Consider the following 6,459-nt stretch of genomic DNA (forward strand, 5'->3'; position numbering starts at 1 on the left):
AAGCTATGATTGCTAGGTTTGTGAGTGGTCTTAGGAAGGATATTCAAGACATTGTTGAGTTACAAGAGTATTCATCATTGGGCTCTTTAGTTCATCTTGCAATGAAGGTGGAAGCCCAACTTGCAAAGAAAAATATTTTTAAAAATATTCCCAAAGATGATTACTACAACAATTCTTGGAAGAACAAAAAGTCTTTTTCAAAATTTCCTTCCAAAGATTCTTCTTTCAAACCCAAGGATCCTACGCCATCTACTTCTAGGCCTAAATCCCTAATTAAATCGTCTAGTCAAAAGTGTTTTAAATGTTTGGGATATGGTCACATTGCTGCTAATTGTCCTTCTAAACGAAGTATGTACATGCATGAAGGCATTGTAGTTAGTGAGCATGATTCCAATTCACCTAGGCATTCTTCACCTTCTAGACCATCAAGTGAAAATGAGAGTGAAAGTCCTTGTGAAGGTGACTTATTGATGGTAAGACGTATGTTGGGCACAATTCCAAAATCTTTGAATGATACTCAAAGAGAAAATATTTTTCACACCCGATGTCATATCAACAACAAGTTATGTTCCTTGATTATTGATGGGGGAAGTTGCACTAATGTGGCTAGTACAAGAGTTGTGGAGAAGTTAGCCTTACCCACTATCTCTCATACCAAGCCCTACAAATTACAATGGCTTAGTGAAGTAGGTGAAATCATGGTGAATAAACAAGTCCTCATTAACTTTGCAATAGGAAAGTATAAAGATGAGGTTTTATGTAATGTTGTGCCCATGGAAGCATCTCATCTTCTTTTAGGAAGGCCTTGGCAATATGATAGACATGTTTTACATGATGGCCTATCCAATACAATGTCTTTTTCCTTCCTAGGGCGCAAGGTTATATTAAAACCCCTCTCTCCCAAAAAGGTTCATGAGGACCAAATAAAAATGAAAACTAAAAGAGAAAATGAGAAAGAAAAAGAAGTAAGTACTACACCAAGTCACACCATTTTCTCCTCTAAATCCATCATGTTGACTCGTGCTATACCTCAAATGGACCCTCCAAGGTCTTCTTCTTCTTTATCTTTTTCATTACCCAAGGTTCCTATTTCAACACCACCTTGGTTAAAATATGTTAAGGATGATTTTTTCATACCTCCTAATGGGTTTCACCATTTAAGAGGTCTTTTTCCAAAAAACATCATCATTCCCAAACAAATTTTTCCAACTTGGTCGATTTATAGGACCTCCTTTTCTGCAATCCCTTTGGTTCCATCTGCTAAGTCATGTCTTCCTTTTTCTTACACTTTTGATTGTAAAAGTAAACTGACTTTGTTATATGCAGGGATACAGAATTCGTGGACGAATTCTCTCCAACTCGGGGAGTATGATGAAAGTCAAGTAAAGGAGGTTTTTATTAATGAAGGAAGAGGCAATTCACCATCACACTTGAAGTTCTTCCTTCTAGTCTTCTCAAAATTGAAAGAAGACATAAAATAAAGAGAGGCCCAAGCCCAAAGCCCAAGCCCAAACCCAAGTCCATCCTATGAAGGGCAAGACCAAGTATTAAATAATAAAGAATATTGTTGAAGGTGCTTAGAGGGAAACATTAGAAACCTCTTTTGTTAAAGCATCTTTTAGTCTTTAGTTAGGAGTCTTAGGGGGGTGTGTTAGTAGATAGGTGTAGGAGTAGAATAGGAGGTGCCAAAGTGAAGGAAGAGGTCACACCTTCCTCATGCATTGTTTTAGGCGCCAATTCTAGAAGCTTTTAGGAGGGAGTTTTTGAATTTGTGTAGCTTGCATTTCAGCACCTTAGGCTATAAATAGAGGTGCTCCCTTTGTATTTTTCAGAATTGAAATTGGAGTAAAGAAACTATACTCAATTTTTGCGTGAGAATTGGAGAGCTTTTGAGCCTTCTTCTCTAGTCTTATCTTGAAGGATCCATGGTGTCCTCAAGTGGCGGCAGCACACTCATCTAGGAGCAACCAACCTTCTAGTGGCGTGATCACTCACCTTCTCTTCCATCTCCATAAGCTTTTCTCTTCTCCTTCCTTTCTACTCTTTCAATTGTTCATGTTTAACTTGTGTTCTTGAGTTTTGGTTTGGTTATCTTTCATTTTCCAGCAGCTGTTCTTATTCTTTTCTGTTTTGGTTCGGTGCATTTTAATTTCCAGCACTTCTAATTCAGTTTGCTTATCTTTTGTTCCATTTTGTTCGGTTCAATTAGACTATAATTGGAACTTCCATATGAGTTTGGAATTGGTGCTAGTTTTTGGAGAGTTCTTGACTTAGAACAATGATCCAATTCTAAGAAAAAGTGCCTAACTATTGTCCAACTCAAGTTGATTCCTAAGAAGGTCAAGAACCTTTCTCTATGTGGCTATTGGAATCACATCAGGTATAAACCAACTTTTCATACTCATCAAGGCCATTATGAATGGCTAGTCATGCCATTTGGTCTCACTAATGCCCCTACTACTTTCTAGAGTTTAATGAATCACATTTTCCAAGGGTTACTGAGAAAATTTGTGTTAGTATTCTTTGATGACATAGTGGTTTATAGCCCTGATTGGTCCTCTCACTTACAACACCTAGCGACTGTTTTGCATGTCTTACAAAAGGAACACCTCTTTGCCAAGCTGTCCAAATGTTCATTTGGTGCCACCAACATTGACTACCTTGGTCACACTATATCCAATGATGGTATTGCAATGGAGATAGATAAAGTCGGTGTTGTGAATGATTGGCCAAAACCAACATCTCTCAAGTTATTGAGAGGCTTCTTAGGCCTCACAGGCTACTATAAACGGTTTATTAGGAATTACGCTTCTTTGGCAGCCCCGCTAACAGATATGCTCAAGAAAGATATTTTAAGTGGATCACTACAGCAGAGGAAGCATTTGCGAAACTGAAAGCAACTCTTACCTCCTCACCAGAATTAGCACTACCCAACTTTACTCAACCCTTCACTCTGGAAACAGATGCATCAGGGATAGGAATTGGAGTTGTCTTATTACAGAATGCTCATCATGTGGTCTACTATTCTAAGAAATTATCTAGTAGACAACAGAAGCAATCTGCCTATTATAGGGAGCTATATGCCATCACTCAAGCAATTTCCAAATTTAGGCACTACTTGCTTGGCCATAAGTTCAACATCAAAACTGATCAGAAAAGCTTGAAAGAACTCCTTGATCTATCCCTGCACACCCCAGAACAACAACAATGACTCCCTAAATTTCTTGGGTATGATTTCACAATTCAATATAAGCATGGAAAAGAAAATGTGGTAGCAGATGCATTGTCAAGATGCATGTCCATGGCTATATCCGAACCTGCCAACCAATGGCTACAAGACATACAAGAAAGGATAAAGGAGGATCCTGAGTTGCAAACCATAGTGGCCAAACTTCATTTAGAACCTGCAACAATAAAGCACTTTGTTGTTCACAATGACATTCTGTTTTGGAATAAACAAACATTTATTCCTATTGATGAGGAATTGAAGAAGAAAATTATGACAGAATTTCATAATAGCTTGGTTAGAGGCCTTGCTGGTAGAGCTAAGACAATTGCTCGAATATGTTCTCTATCCTATTGGGTGAATATGCAACAAGACATTAGAATGTTTGTGCAGAACTGTCAGATATGCCAACAAGCCAAAACTGAGACAACTTTCCCTGTTTTACTCTTGCAACCTCTCCCAATTCCTATTCAAGTATGGGATGACATCACTATGGATTTCATCATAGGCTTTCCTCCTTCACAAGGTTTCACTGCTATTATGGTTATTGTGGATAGGTTATCTAAGTTTGGTCACTTCATTCCGATGAGGTCTGATTTCAACAGCAAATAAGTGGCAGACGCATTCATCAACAATGTGGTGAAATTGCATGGCATTCCAAAATCCATAGTGTCTGACATTCTTCTTCTTTCCCTGAATCATTTTTTCTTTAATCAACATTTGAATATCCCTCATTCCATTGCGGGTTGACTCTGTTGCCATTCATACATCCACCCTACTATTCCATCACGTATTGGAATTGTTGCTATCTTTTATTATTGATTTAATTATGAACTTTTGTTTACTGGTTGCGTTGTTAGTTGAATACCAAACTCAATATATGTCATCACACCATTACAGTTACTTTTATTCCTTTTAGGAGAGATCGCACTACACTTAATGATATCCTCTCTGAAGATGCTTTGATAATTCCTAGTAAAGGAATATTGAGAGCATGTGCCGTGTCTCTTCCTGTAAGTTATTGGGGATTAATCAAAGCTCAAATATGTAGCTTAGGAATTTTTCTTTTATTTATTCAGTGGATTAAGAGAACATGACTATTCTTTTTTGGTTGATAGTGGAGCCATATACATGGATTAATGTGACATACAATTTGCAGGATCTTTGGAGAAGTCGTTGTTGCCTGAGTAATATTGAAGGTTTTGACCATTCAGTGGTAAATGTTACATTGGGGGCTTGCGGTCGTCTACCTGAACTAGAAGAGGGTCCCTGTCTCCCTTTTTTCGTCTGGCAGTGTGGAGAATTTGATGTAATTCATGTTTTGCAATGAGCTGGTTCCCTCAGTGAAGAAAGAAAATTCCACTTATCAAAAAACAATAGTGTAGTAGTATCAATTTGGCCTTATTATGCATAATGTTTCAGGTGCTTAGTGAGACATTTGACGTGATGGAGTTTGATTTTTCAAAATAAAATGTGCTAATGTCAAGGAAAATCTCAGGTATTATGATATATAATCTAAGTTTTGGACTCATTGGCGTCATCAGAAGGTTTGGTACTTGGCGTTGTCAGGGACTATGATGTCTAGTTATTATATTGCACAACAGTTAGTCCCTGGTGTAGCCTATTAACTGAATAATTATTATTAGCTCGAGAGAAGCATGCTCATAGGAAAAACTTGACCTAACTACTAACCAGTTATTAACAGGAGATTACAAAGGACATCAATTGACTTTAATTTTATCTGCCTATATATCTTATAGAATAGTAATTTGCAAATATAAATAATTTTTATATAATGAATATTGAAAATGGTCTGTTGCAGGTTAGGTTCACCAAAAGGGGGTATGTCATGGATTGACTGGGTGATGGATTTACAAAATTCTATTGTGATTTCAACTGGTCCAGGTCACTCCTACATTTCTAATACATATAAACCTCTGAATCTCCACTCTTCCGTAACACTGGAGAATTATAATTTATATATGAAAGACTAAATGAACACCTAACACTGAACTCATTCTTGTAAAGGTTCTAAAAACAAATCTATGAGCTATAGCTTATTGTTCCCATTTTAAGATTGTAGGTAGGAAGTACTGGAAGCAGGGAGTTAAGCTTCTTGGAACTCCTAGAACAGTAGGCCCCCAACCTTGTTCTGCAGTTGTCGAAGCTTGGTTTAGCCCATTGAAGGAGGAACTCAAAATTGTACTTGATTTTTTATGAACCTTTTGCAATCAATGCCACAGAAAATTGTGTAGGAAACTGTGCCATTTACGTTTAGACGCACATAAACTTCAACGCTACTAAAGTAGCTTTTTGCATATTCTTCTAATTTTACGTTAGAATGTTTCCATGCTTATGTTTCTTAAGTAGTTCCATGCTCGGATATGAATCAGTTAATAGGATATGTCAAAAAGTAAAACTTATCAGGTCGACTGCTACATCTAATATATTATTTAATTACAACAATTTAATAGGACTTAATACAATAACAAATAGCAAATATTATATAAAAGACTAAAATATAACACTTTTAAAAACTTGCCTATAATAGAAGACTTATTTCCATTAAACTTCAATATCATGTTAATTTTCGTTCATATATGTTTTTATTCTAATACTGAGTATTAGAATGTCATTAACATGTGTTGAGTATCATCATTAACATGTGAACTTCTATTTGGTTTTGTTCTATTCTTTATATATTTAACACATGGACTTCGACTCAATGAGATAGAAGGATTGTTGTCTCGCAAAGAGTTTGGACCTAAGATGTATGTTTTTTAATAAGAATATTTGATATTGGTCATGAAATTTGGTAAAACTTTTCTTGACCATAGTTAGGGATGGCAAAGCGGGGCGGGCCGTGCGGGTCAACCCGCGGCCCGCTGGTAAAAAACACGAGGCGGGCTAAAGATGAAACCTAATACCTATTTTTCCAATTGAAGCAACAACTCTTTGACTTATTTTCTTGTTAATCATTGTCAGAATAACAAATCCCAACAAACTTTTATTATTCTGTTTTATATTAAGTGAATCTTTTACTTAATTATTCAATTGTTCCTTGTGGGATCGATATCCATCCTTATGGACAAATTATTACTTCTGAAAACACGGTGCACATACCGTAAAAAGTCATCATTCCTGTTAGAATATGTGGCCTTAAACAAGAGGGGGGTGAATTGTTTATAAGAGATTTCGCAAACTTTGAAGGTATAATGAAATTCAATGTTGAA

General features: G+C 36.5%; 1 pseudogene; it reads left to right on the top strand.

Moving 5' to 3' along the window:
• Window positions 1-747: 747 nt before the first annotated feature.
• On the top strand, window positions 748-5,446 carry LOC137833000 (protein arginine N-methyltransferase 1.6-like; annotated as a pseudogene).
• The last annotated feature ends 1,013 nt before the right edge of the window (window positions 5,447-6,459 follow it).

Source organism: Phaseolus vulgaris, chromosome 6 (assembly GCF_051622355.1).
Source record: "Phaseolus vulgaris cultivar YP4 chromosome 6, ASM5162235v1, whole genome shotgun sequence".
In the NCBI taxonomy this organism is placed as follows: domain Eukaryota; kingdom Viridiplantae; phylum Streptophyta; class Magnoliopsida; order Fabales; family Fabaceae; genus Phaseolus; species Phaseolus vulgaris.